Raw genomic sequence first — 12,747 nt, forward strand, 5'->3', positions numbered from 1 at the left:
ACAATCCTTCACATAAGAGTGGATTCGTTTTCATTAAGCAAAGCTGTTCATTAGGCTTAGAGGGGATTCACACAGGGCAGCGTAGGTTTGGATAGATTTCTTCTGTCCTTTTTCATTGTTAACAGAAAGAAAAAAATCATTTAAAAGTGCATCTTGTCTAGTTGTCTGTGTCTGAAAGATCGTTTTTTACAGCATTCTACATTCCATGACTGACTGGAAAACAATAAATGAGGGTTTAAACTTGACTAAAGTTATTGTGAGGAAATGGAAAGAATGAATTTAGCTACCAGGTATTTTAGGCTCTTTGGTTGACCTCAGGACAGGTGCAAACCAACCATTTCACAGCCCAGCCTGCTGACAGCTCACTAAATCCATTCATTTTGATTCAAAGTTCTGGAAATAGCATGAAACTGAACCTTATAAGTCCCACTATTATTCAAGCATTTACCAAAGAATGCAGCATTTGTATGACAGGGTACGCCTAAATTAACAAAAGAAGAACTGGTCACCTAAGCCTTCCCTTTTGTATCTGTGTGTGTGTGGGGGGGCTTGCATACGTGTGTGTGTTCAGAGTACCAGATTAGACACGGCCATTACCGAGCCATCCTGGGTGGGCTAGCTAAGGACAAATCTTGGCACTGTCACATGTGCAGTGTTATGAAGCCCTGACACGATGGAACAGAGCCAGTATAGGAGTAAACACAAACACACACTTTCAGTCTGTGCTACTTTTATATTAGATCACTTGGTCCTGCTGCAGAGGTTCTCAATGGCACGCAACTCTCCATGACTTCGTTGGAGTATAAAAAAAAACAAATAGCAGCTCTAGAATCTTTACGACAACCACAGTGCAGTGCAGTTATTGAAGAAAGATGGTTTCCTTTTCCTTTTTTTTTTCTTTAACAAATAAAAATCTAAAAAATGGGAAGTGTGTTTGTGTTCAGCTTTTTTGTTTAACAACCCTGAGCTGCTGTTACAGCTACCAGCTTCTCAATTAGATTTACGTCTGGACTTCGAGTAGTCAGTTCTGAGACCTTAATGCATCTTTATCTAAGTCATTTTTGAACTTTTGATTGCATGTTTAGTGGCAGAAGGTCAATGCCCAGCCCACCTCAAGTCGTTTGCATTCTCCCACTGGAGAATGTTGGGTATAATGCAGTGCAGAGGGCTGAAAATAAAAATGTACTAAATTTTTCTGACTGTTATCTGTGAAAATGTGAAAAACATGCACAAACATGCATTACTTTGTGTTGGTCTATCACATAAAGTCACCAAAACAAATTGAAGTTTGTGGGTAAACTTTTAAGAAATACTTTTATGATGCCAACTACTGATGATCTTGGTATCTACTATTACTTCAACCTTTCCCACTTCTTACACCGTTCCATATTCACACTCACTGATGAGTAAGTCTGCTGACTCCTTGTCTCCGAAAATCTGGACGAGACTTGAGGATGAGGATGGAGTTAGAGGAGGTAATGAGCAATGAAGAGGCAGAAGTGAAAGATTACATAAGCTACACTGTGGGACCCATAACAATGGCTTTCTAGTTTTTTCTGAACTCCTCTGAGAGTAACTCACATGAGCGCTTTAGAGTTTATCCCGACATGGAAACATTTTCCCCACTCATTTACAGTGTGGCTTCTCATGCACATCCCTCCAAATTCCAAGTTTTATAACGAGTGCCTAAAATTTACAAGATTAACTATCCGGAAGGAATTTGGTGTTTTTTGTGCATTTTTTGTTTTTTTTTTTTGTATAAACCCACACACTCTTTTTATGAGAAGATATTTAAACCTGGCACAGTGCCATGGGGTGTGTTAGCATCATCACCTCCCCCCATGACTTTTTCTTGACTCTCCCTCTTTTGTTTTCTGCCCTCTTTGCTTGCTCTCCGTGTTCCCACAGATGCCACCTCTGCTCCATCTCCCCCTCCTCTCCACCAGAGGGATTCAGGCTAATTAAAATGCTTGGTGATCTCCATTGTTTCTTCCTGCTTCCCACTTTCCGAGTCAATCCCCGACCCCAACCACCTGCACTAATGATCATGGACTCTGATACTCAGCTGTCAGGATATATTGGGTGTGGCGACCTGTTGGCTTCAGAGCCGGGTTTAGCCGGGTTTAGTTGAAAAAAATCTCAGTCCAGCGGCATCCTCTTCCTCTGCTGGGTCCCCAGTTCTAATTCTCTGCTCTAATCGTGACCTTCTCAGGTCAAAGGCCACCACCAAGGCTTGTCACAGGTGGATGAGCAACAGTGAGGTTGATAGGATTGAGACTTTAAGGATGAGCGATGATGGGGAGAAAAACTCCATACTGAGCTAAAAAAAATAAATAAATTCTCTACAGCGTAAATATAGATAGTTTGTTAGTTGTGTCAGTACGTCTGTAGAAATAATATAAAAATATTCAATAAACCTTAACATTGTTCACAAACTTCACATAAAAGGTTCCATTCAAAAATGCTGCTGCAGTATCATCAGTACAGGAGTTAAAAATGTTTATATTTTTTATTTTATTTTATCTTTATGTTACTAGGTAGGTTGGTTGAGAACAAATTATCATTTTCAGTGACAATTTGTAATCATAATTTTGTAGATTTCTCATTGAGCTTATAACTTCCATTTTTCTGTTGCATTTTTAAAAAATATTATTGTGTATAGTTAAAAATAACCCTGTCAATGACTCTGCAAAGGACCACAGGTGCCCACTTGCTGAAATCCTGGGTATTTTTTGTTTTGGTTTTAGACATCTGTGTCACTTGGTCTGTTTCTAAATTGCTTGAAGAAATATTTCAAATTTGAGTGACGCAGCCAGAAAGGTGTTTCTCTGACTCTGGTCAATGTAACCAAGCAATTGCAGCTGGGAATCAGATACAGAAAGTTATTTTTTTCCTCTCTTCCTGTTAGCAAACTCATCCCGCTGAGGCACATAAAAGAAATTAAAGACTAGAAACAGAGAAAAAAGACAAAAAGAGAAAACTACAAAAAAATAGAGAAGTGGATGCAATACCATCTGTTTGTTATTCTGCTTTTCTTTCCCAAGCTTGTTATCGTTCCTCATTTCCTGCTGGACGACAAGTAAATAATTCACATGTATACATGTACCAACACTGAGACCGGGCCTCCCCATCTTGCCTCAGTTTTGGCCTCAGTTTCAAAGCTATTTCCCAGTCAGCGCAGCCTCCAAACGACGTGTAGAGAAAACAAACCGAATGTTCCCCCGACATTCTGCATCGCCGAGGCGGACGGACAAAAAAGAAAGAAAAAAAAAAAGGAAAGAGTCAGAAGCAGTTTTCAGAGTAAGATATTCCATCATGCACATGATTCTGCAGTCTCCTGCCTACATCGATCCAAACCCAGAACAATGCATCTCTTCAGTCGGGCTCTGACTTCACTCCCAGGGGAGGCAGCTCGGCGGTTGTCTCAATTATTTCTGTTTTCCCCTGCTGCTGCTCTCAGGGGAATTGTTGGGGATTGGAGTACAGATCGTAAAAAGTGCTCACACTCTTTTTCTAATCACATCAGGAAGATGAAGGAATGCCATGAGAAAAAAAAAAAAACAAGTCCCTGCTGAGTTGTTAGGATAATGGTCACAAAGGCTGACTCAGAAGATGAGATATTCTAGAACTTGATGTGATTTACTTCATAATTTTCAGATTAACACTCTTGAAGCACCTTGGCTTTCCAAACTGCTTGTCTGTTCTTGTTGATTCTCCGGATTGGATCGGATACAGTATATCTTTACTGATTGATGCATAGAAGTTCAGCCCCCGCAGAAACTCCTACATTTCAGGGATAATTAAGTGTGAGTGCTTCACCTCCCCTCCCAACGCCTCTGAAAACCTTCATCCTTCACAACACCACTTCTCACAAGGTCAAAGCAAAAAGCTGTCAAGTGTCTCTTGACAGACATCCACACACCCTCTGTTTCCTCCTCAAGTGTCCTAGAATCCGTCCAGCATCCTCCACTGTGCCCAAAGCAGCGCTCCAGGTACCGGGGCAGCAGGTGGAGAAAAGAGTGAGGGTGGCCCACCTATCCCTAAAACCCCGCAGGATCCATCAGAGGGGTGACCCAGCTCTACCCTAAACCCCGATGGAATGTGTAGATTTGACTGAGAGCTGTAACCAAAGAGCACTCTCTCCCATCTCTAAGCCCATAATGGAGCCACTTCCTGCTGATAATCACCTTGTTGTGATCTCTCTCTTTAGTCACTTCATCTTGAGTTGTAGAAAATGAAAATAGCCAATATCTTTTTATGGTTTTTATTTACTCTATTTCACAGTTGTTCCAGCTCATCAATTAAGTTTTAATGTCAGACTAAGTTAATCTGAATAAATGCAAATAACTGTTTGAAAATTAAAAAGAAAACCTGTCCAAAATAAGCTGCCGCCATGTGAAAAACTAATCAGCCACCTTATTAATCTTAACCAGCCACATTCACGTTTAAGAAATCACATGAAGTAGACTAACATGTCCGACGACCTGAAGTAGGCTAACAGATGTCAAAAAGCAGCCCAATCTACAGAAATTCAAGAACAGATGAGAAACAAAGTCTGCAAGAGGCTAGAAAGCCATGTTTAATACTTTGGGACTCCAGGACTCCAGAGTGAGTGGCATACTATCCACAAACAGTGGAAACATGAATCAGTGGTGAATCTTCAAAGCAATATAATTCCTACCAAAATGACTCAAAGATATAGTGAGCAAAATCCCAGCAAATATTTTCCCCCAAAAAATAACATGATGATCCCCAAGACTGATGGGGAAATATGAAATTGATAAGACAAAGGTGGAACTTCTTTGTCAAAGGATGCTTTACTTTTCCAGGACTGTCTCATAGGAAATCATGAAGGAGTGTGCACATTCATCGGGTTTTGGTTAGGAGAATGAGCCAATTCATAAATTAATAAAAAAAAGGCCTATTCAAAGTCCAGACTTAAATACAGTTGTAGATGCTTTTCCTCAGCCTTAGTGCTTAAAAACCCTCCAGCGAGGATGAATTAAAACAATCCTGGAAAAGAGAGGAGGGCATAGTTCCTCCACATTGACATAAAAAACCCAAACCCAGTTATTAGGTTTAGGGAGCAACTTTTCTGGGAAGCTTTTGTTTCCCTTGGAGAAATCATTATTTTAACAGTACTTTGTACACTGTAGTTATAATAAATTCTATTCCAATGCCGCACTATGGATTTGATCAGTAAACCAAAATGGAGTTTACCATTCCCACAGAAGCCTAAAAAATGGGATTCATGATCTGGTCTAAGTTCTTATTGATAAGTGATCATCTGTTAGATTTTTGCTCCAGAGTCACCATACCAGAACTGAACAGACTCAAACCTGATCATATGCACTGGGCATCTTTTACTGAACCAGCTTACTTCATTCCCTTTTATGAGGATCTTTAATAGCTGCTGTCTGACACTTGTATATACGCCTTAACCATAGCAGCTCATGACCTGGGCAAATGAAACATTGTTTTGACTAGACCTAAGTTTCCACAAAGACGTTTTGAAGTGTATTATAAAAAAAAGTTCAGAGACGGCAGACCTTGCTACACCTTGATGACAGAATGGATTTCTGTCAAATAAAACCTAAAACATTTAGTTTTTCTAATGCAGGTCCTCCAGTGAACTCCATAGTACGTATTTTACGTATAGTACACTTGTGCCTGCATCAGCAGCTTCTACTGAAGACAAGAATGCCAGAAAAAGTCTTTCCTGATCCCAGAGGTTGGATCATGGCTGCTACTGCTTTTATGGCCTCCAATAATAACAACAATAAAATACCTTCTGTAATTATTTTTTAAAAGCAGCACTGGTGCTGTTTTCAGAGCAGCTACCTGGGCAGGGGGTCGAAGGATTACATTAGCCTCAGTTAATCGTTAGCATGATGCGTGCGAAACAGCTTTGCAGTACGGACCATAAAGTAGGAAGGGGTTTCTCTCCTGGAGTCTAAGTGCTTTTTGAGCTAAGTTTGGTGTGGTTGCCATAGGAGTTGCAGTGTGTTGAGGAAAATCTCCGTTTAACTCTTGCGAAACTGCCTCCAGGGACATTTGGTGCTGATGCTGAGGACATAAAGCAACCAAATTGGATTCTCAAGACGTCTTTGAATCCAACCATTTCCAGTCTCTTTACCCCATTCTGTTTTTCAGCTAAGTCATCTTCATTCCTCTGTCCCTTAAACCAAGCTTAGAAATCTTTTTCTTAATCCCATATATCACCACCATCATCACAACCACCTTGGTTACCCTCGATTTAAAGTCCCAAAAATTGTGCCTATACTATAGCAAGTGAAAGACAAGTAAAATGAAAGGTAAGAAGGTGGAAGCCACACTTGCAAATTGGAGTAATCATGAGCTTATAGTCTCCAAATAAACCACCGAAGTCAGCTTTGTATGCCCCCTCTGAGCTCGTCTGTCATGTATGGATGTGAAGATGGCATTTCATTGGGTTTGTGGACAATCTCTTTTGCCTGTGCTGTATTTATTGCATCCTCAGGAACGCTCTCCCATGAACTCTATATCTTCTCTTTTACGCTCTGTATTGGTTGCTTCTTGTTTGTTTTGATGACTTCTCTTGATGCAAAATCTTGCAAACTGTTAGGTATTTATTATGAATGTTTCCTTGTGTATGTTACATTCTATAAAGCACGTATTCCAGGGCCAGATAATGTAAGGCAATACTGGTCCACAACTTTCCCATTGGCACTGGTAAAAGAGCTTGCTACCATAAAGTCTGGACTCTACTTATAGACTTCTAATTTTCTTCTGTCCCCTGAGACTCCATCGAGACAGGGCAGCTCTGTGCCCTCTCTGCCATTTCCACATCGTCCTGTCCCAGCTTTGATGTTTGCCCCGCCAAGAACCTGATTTGTGGGTTAGTCACGTCCTCCCCTGTACTAGCCTCCGAACTCACCCGATGCCCGGACACACTGGGAGTTCCCAGAGATTCGTTGGAGTTGGAGGGGGGAGAAAGGAGGAGGGGGATTTGGGTCAGACCACCGCAGAGTCGGGGAGACCCCTGTCTTCCTCCTCGCCGGTTCCCATCGCTCCCAACACAACGCACACATGTTGAAAAGGTCAGGTCTTGATAGACAACAGAGCACCGGCAATTACACTGCTATTTCTTAGAGGCTGGAAGTCCCCTGTTTCATGTGCGAGAAAGTGTATGCGTGTGTGTGTGTTTGTGTGTGTGCAGTAAGAAAGAGTTGGGTTTTTTTTTCACTCATAGAGAATAAAGAGGCAGTGTTTTAAGGGGAAAATGAGCTGGGACAGGGGGAACGGGTAGCTGCTTGCAGGGACTTGTGCCCACATTGCTTCATGTCTGTCTGTCCAGTTAAAGAAATTGGTAAATGTGCATGAGGGGGTGGAGGTGTGTAAATGTGTAAAGTTTCCCAAGTGTAGCCTATATGGAAGTGTGAGAGAACTGAAATCCCTTAAATAATTTTGTTTGACTGAAGCTTGCTGCCTGAGGTTTTCTTTATACTTTTGTGGTCGAGAGTCCATTTCCATGGGTCTAATGGGACTTAGATGGTGACTCAGCAATGAAATAAAGAATGCTTTGCAAAAATATTCATGCAGCTTGAACTATAAGCAAAATTGGTCTAATCAGACACATAAATATGTTTAGATCTAAACAATCCCCTTGCCGCTCTGTCTGTCTATCCAGTCTCAAGTCTTTTGCAGCCTCCATCAGGTTTGTCCTGTATTTAACTCCATCCATCCTCAGATCAACACAGAGATCAACAAGTTTCCTCTTCAGGCAGAAGACATCATCCACTCTGCATGATGCTGCTGCTACCATGTTTCATTATACAGCTGTGTGCACAGTGTTAGTTTTCCACCATACATGGTGCTTTGCATTCCTCCATCTCTGCAGCACCTCTAGAGTTACCACAGGTGTCTTAGCTATTTCTTTAACAATGCTCTGCCTTAGTTTAGGTGGACTGTCATGTCTTTTTTAGGCTTAGACTTGTAGTATACTAGCAGTTTTCTGATGATCTTGAGAGAAGAAACCTCTGCTTCAAATTTCTCCACAACTTTCTTCTGGACTTGTTTGCTGTGTTTTTTTGGTTTTTGTAATTCTGTTTATTCAGTAACGTTCTCTAACAAAACTCTGATACCTTCACAGAACAGATGGATTTATACCGAGACACACACCCACACCCCCAACCCCCACTTGTCTCCATTTGCTGATTCAGTGAGTTTTGATCTGAATCTGATGTTTGTTTTGGATATTATTGGTGCCATGTAAAGGGGACTGGTAATGTATGCTAAAGTTTTGAAAATATTTGTTTAGAAATTTTGAGTATCTTTTTAAACCATACTTAAGTCCACACTTACTGTCAACTTTGTTTTTCTTTTTGTGGCACATAAAATCTATAGAGACTACAGTGAAATTTGGGGCTGCAATAGAACAAAATGTGAAAAACTTTAAAGGGGTTCAAAAATACCTTTGCACGGCACTGTGTTTACAGTTTCTCTTTCTCACTGACCAAGTATAGTTCTCCGAGGATACATTTCATCAAGAATGTCAGAGTGAAAAAAAAATCATGTCAGAGTTATGACAAGACCAGACCCCACTTTGACAGATCTGGAGATCGCAGAGAGAGGATGCCATGGTCCCTTAACAACTAATGTGTACTGCTGTAATGCATAATGTGTTGCAGCTGGAAAGCTGCCTCACATACCTTGCACCGACATCTTTGTACGTTTATGTGTGCATGTGGTGTCATTTTTTTTTTCATCCCTGAGGCCGATTTGACGACTGCATTGTGGCTTATGAAAGAGCAGTCGGGTACTGTGCCCCCGAATGGCTGCGCACCTAGAGCGCCTTGAAGGAAACGGGTTCGGAGGGTTACTGAGAGGCCCCACAGAGTAATGCATTCAGGTTGCAGTGCATGTTAGACATATTAAGTCCCTTAAATGGTTTCTAGTAATTGTCCCTATAAAAGAGCAGCTGTATCCAGAACCAACTTCAAATGCGGCTGCTGCACCTTTACTGTCTCCAATACTCAACAATAATTTAAGTAAGACTGTGTGTTTGCTTATGAATACAGAGGTTGCCCTGGATATGCACTCTGCTCTGGATAATTTCCAAGTCCAATCTATATTATGGCCAGCGTGTGGAATGCACCTTTGCTCCTGGAAAATCTCACCTGAATGACTTCAGCTTGTGTGCGTGTGCTTTTGAACGTGCACACGAGTAACCTAACCATAAACGGTACCACCGCTCCTAATTTGTACAACTACAAAACATCAAACCACTAATGACATCAACCTTGTCATCATGGACAGTGATGAACTGGCAACGGCTCGAGTTAGTAAGCTCTGCCCTGGGGAGGAGGGAAGGAATCACTCAGTAGTTTACGAAGGGCCTGACTCATACTCATGATACGGCTGGGTGGTGCTCGAGGTGGGGGGGGACATCAGGTTAAGATCTGTGTTTGTTTCTCTGTTGCAAGGCAATCCAGTCTCTGTCTCTGTTGTCATCAGAAGGTGTTATAGACGGGGGATGCCCTGTGGAAAACATTTTACAACTTTCTATTGAAGGAAATATCACAGTTAGAGCTGTAAAACAAATGAGGGACATGAGGCTATCAGTTCATGGAGTTTCTATTGTCAGTCCTGCTATCTTTTTTATGATTTTCTGGCACACTGAAGTGTGAGATTCCTTGCTTTCGTTGCCAGGTCAAAGTTCAAGCTAAAATGAAGCCCTAGATAATTATGTTTTTGTCATCGCGACAGGTCACAAAATGTTTAGTAAACCATTTAAAACACACACAAAACCATTTGAACTACTATTTTTTTTCATGGTGGAAGAGTGACGCAAACACAGAATTGCACATCTACAATAATCAACATCTACCTGTTGAGTAAACGGGAAGTTGCAGGATTTGAAAGTGCAATGTACCTGGACTACTGGAAGGAAAACTGACTCATGCTATGATGATGCTGCTGCCCACTATGACTGACAGCTGGCACAGTCTCTTGGGTTTGAAGACCTCCTCCTAAGAGTACTTCTTGTGATATGATAAATAACTCAATCTTAGACCAGGACTTTTGCTCAGAAGACTTGTCGGTGCGCTGCTAAAATTTCAGTCATACCTAAAGGCATATATTTTGGAGATTCTTTATGGAAGGCAGAGTTAAAAACATGTTTCAACTTTGGACGGGAGACACTGGTGTTCCAGCATCTTCCCTTTTTATATATCACAAATAAAAACCATCCATTTTCAGTTTCAGTATTTAAATTCATCTTATTTTGTGCATGTTAGAACAATCTAAGCGCAATCCCAATCTTTCTTGATTTCTACTTAATACAAAACTGACTGGAGAGGGCACTCTAATACCAAATACCAAATACCAAATAAAATCCTTCTTTTGGTCTTTGATGATAAGAATAAAAATTTTATGTCAAAAAAAGAGTTGAATGTTTCTCAATATCTCTCAAGCATGGAAAAAGATTAATCAAACTGACAGATCACCCAGACTAAAAGGCTCACATCAGCTCTCCAGAGGCTATGCAACTCATATCTAACGCATTCTTCAAAAATGTTCCCCTGTCTTCTTTTGTCTCAATCACTGGGAACTATGTGTGGCCCGGGGGCAAAATAGGAGTCATCACCTCACTCCCAACGTCCTCTCTGCAGTCTTTATAGCTCTATTTACTGTGCAGCAGCATCTATAAAGTCATTTAATGGGGTTAATGTTGTTAGGTACACAGGCCTCAGTTGCCAGTAAACATGTTGCTTATTAGCTCACACAGAAGAGAGCAAAAGAAGGAGAGAGATCTTTCTGTTTTTGTTTCTTTAAACATATCTCTCCTCTCTAAAGATTATGTTTCTACCTTGAAGAATAATGCATCGGAGGTTTTCTCTATCTTTTATCTGCGCCGCGTGTATATGTCTTAAACTTAAAAATAAACCCTTTCGAGTAAAATTAATATGTTAACATCATGGAGCAGCCTGTTGCCATAGCATTTGTTTACTCCATGCATACTAAACCAGCCTTCTTAAAAGGAAACATGCACCTCAGGAAAGGCGGTTCAGTTGCAACAACTTGTCATAAATTACTTCAGCAGAGGGAATTCCACTGTAAAAATATTTGATTCATTTTATGACACCAACCGAGCTCAACTGGCCTATTAAAATGGTTGCATTAATTACCGTACCATCTGCTGGAGTGATTTCTCTTTGCAGGATTTCCAGCCACAACACCCTCCAGGGTTGAGCGGACGAGGTGTAGGCTTGGACCACCTGGCCGGCTGACCTGTAGCTCCCTGCCGATTCTCACCTCTGGCTGATAATGTGTCTGCACGCTCTCTGTCTGTCTGTGTCTCTGCTCCTGCATGCATGTCTCCTCCGAGATGACCCTCAGGCTTTATTCCCAGACCTCCCAGTGCAGGACGAGAGACCCCGAGCAAGATAAGACCAGTTGGTTGTGAATCTGCAGGCAGTGACTCCCTGTGTCCAGAAATCCTACGTAATCAAGAAAGTACAGTTTCTTGATTTTTTTTTTCACATTTAGCTAAATTATAACTTCCAACATAAAGGTATTTTATTGAAATTTTAGATTATGTTGTGTAACAGTGATGGTGCAGGACAGTGATGTGTGGTTTTCAAAAGTTACACATATAAAGATTTTAAAAGTTTTTTCTTCAGATCCATTTATTCTGACAACTTTTGTAAAATTAATGCAATCAACTGCTGACAAAGGTCACCTGACAGGTCAAGGCATGAAGTTGGGGAGAAGCTTAAAGGCTAAACAACATGTTTTTAACTTCACAGGTAGCACTATTCAGTCCATCCTCGAAAATGGAAATAAATTATGACATAACTGCAACCCCAAGTAAACAGAAGTTGTGAAAAGACCTAAGGCAATTCTGAAGGAACTGCAGTAATCAAATTATTAGTTAAAATGTATTTTTTTTTAAACTAGCTTTTATGGACAACTGGCCAAAAAAAAAAAAACATTGCTGAATTATTCAGTCATCATGCAGTAAATAAACACAGTACATACATATGATACAAAGCAATGACCAAGCTTTCTGAATTGCAGGGAAACAAATGTCACCTTAAATACCTCATTTCTGCTGTGAAAACTCGTGGTGGCAGCATGATGCTGTGGGGATAGAAACTGGCGACACTTGAACAAAAAATGCATCATGGACTGTTAAGGCTTTTACTTCAAAAAGTATTTTCAGAAAGATGTATGCCTTTCTTTTCATTTGACAATGAAGCTCTGCTTCTGGTGGTCACATAAACAGCAAAATTAAACTAAAGTTTGTAGCTTTCACTTAAGAAACTGTAATAATGTTCAAGTGGGTGAAACATTTTTGCAAAGCAAAACAAGTTAGGAGGAGTAAACAGAGAAACCTAGAAAGCTCTAGTCATGAGTCATGACCATCAGCTGAAAATAAGATTCACCATGATGTCCTTTAGACAAAGCATCCGGAGCGACTTATCTATTATTTGCAGAAAGATAAACCCAGAGCATCCTCCTACTTCTTCTTAATCCAGTTATCAATCCGTGCAGTGGTGGGAAATGAGATGAAGGAAATGTCTTTGAAAAATTGATCTATTTTCCAGTCTTCCTGTAAATAAAAACGGACTACACACCAAATCTGTGAAGGACTCTTTTTTTTTTCAAAGGACATAGACACTCATGCACTCGCTCACACAGGATGGAGGGGGGAGGCGGTAAGAGGGGCACGGGGACGGATCTTGGAGTTTTAAGTCATCAGCC

This window comes from Xiphophorus maculatus, chromosome 16 (genome assembly GCF_002775205.1).
Source record: "Xiphophorus maculatus strain JP 163 A chromosome 16, X_maculatus-5.0-male, whole genome shotgun sequence".
Classification (NCBI taxonomy): Eukaryota; Metazoa; Chordata; class Actinopteri; order Cyprinodontiformes; family Poeciliidae; genus Xiphophorus; species Xiphophorus maculatus.